Source organism: Poecilia reticulata, linkage group LG3, assembly GCF_000633615.1.
Source record: "Poecilia reticulata strain Guanapo linkage group LG3, Guppy_female_1.0+MT, whole genome shotgun sequence".
Classification (NCBI taxonomy): Eukaryota; Metazoa; Chordata; class Actinopteri; order Cyprinodontiformes; family Poeciliidae; genus Poecilia; species Poecilia reticulata.
In genome coordinates, this window is record NC_024333.1 from 13,097,725 (window position 1) to 13,099,347 (window position 1,623).

Consider the following 1,623-nt stretch of genomic DNA (forward strand, 5'->3'; position numbering starts at 1 on the left):
TCCATCTGGCTTTTTCATGTTGTCCTATGTCCACATGGTGGCACTGTTGGTCTTGTAGTGAGTCTGACTGTTAGTAGAAATGTTAATTTCTTTTGAATATATGCAAAATTATTTTGTCACTGGTGAAGCAGTGGAAGACTTTGAAATGTGTTCCTTTTGTAGTGTTGTTTACAAAACTCGTTCATGGTTTGTGTTAACGAGTGCATCTGTGCACAGAGGGATTTATTACTTGTCACCAAAGAGTGAAACGTTAGAAAAGGAAACTAGACCAAAATAAGGAAATGTACAGTTATTTAAATTTCTAAAGACGTCTAACTGATCTGACAGAGGGAAGAGGTGTCCCCATTTTGTTTTTCTTCCACTTTGTTGTATATGCAACAATACTGTGTAATGCATCAACATTTCTAAGAACTATTACAAGATTAGTTTCTGCTTATTTACCTTGATGTGTGTGTGTGTGTGTGTGAGTAAGAAACTTCAACTGAATCAGTAAATGGCACAGAGAAACATTGATCAAATAACTTGGTCTGCTAAATTCCACTAAAAAGCATTTTCTTATCTAATATGATTGCTTCTGGGAAAGTGAAATATAATTGTAACAGCATTATAAAACTAAAATTTTAGAAATGACTATGAATCATTGTTTTAGTGTCTCAGGAGGAAGAGCAGTAATCTACCATGAGTTGCTCCAGCTTACACCGACACTACATGTTGAAGTGTCCCTAAACAAATGCCCTGGACCATACGTTGCCCCTGACCCACCATGTCTTTTATGACTGGAAAAGCTGGAAAACCACTGGCAGGACTTTACAAATAATTCTTAAAGATTGTTCAAATCCATAATAAGCCAATGAAATATGCATCCATCTAGAAAATGTATCCAACTTTAGAAACAGTTGTGTATTTTCACTTGAAAATTGTCTGATTGTTACTATGCATCCATAACTCGATCAGGGTTTTGGTCATAAGTTTAAAGCTGGCTTCCATTAAGTTCTTTTCAGAGAAAATGTAAATATTTACATTATTTTGAATAACAGATTAATAGGAAAAAATGAGGCTGTATTAAAGTACAGAAAGGAAGCGTTTCTTTACCTTGGCTCTTCAGCATAGAAAGGCTTTTTTTTCTGGAACATGCTGGATTAAAGCTCTCTCTGCATCTTGACTTATCTGGCTTTTGGTTAACAAATTTCACCTCAAGTTCATCCATTTGTAATGCAGCTTCATATTTACAGGTGATGTTGGAATCATGGGACTAATTTACCCCAGTGTGGTAATTATTCAAGGACCGTGTGCACAAAGGAGGCTTTTGCAGCAGTATTTTTGTCTCGATGAGGAAGTTGTTCATGCAAATGTGTGCATCTGTGGTAAATTACACAACTTCCCAACTTTCACTCTGCCACAATTTGACATCTAGACAGGGGGGGGAAAAAAGCAAGAAGAATATTTTTATAAAGGTGCAATCTAGGTTATAGACAAGAAGCGGTTTTAACTGTGTAACTTCCATCGCCCCTTGCCCAATCGTTATTTTACGGTTCACTGTGACCCTGGTCTTTTGTAAGAGAGAGTTCACTTCCCCAAAGGCACAGTGGAAACATTTTTTTAATTCGTGACATCCTCCATCTG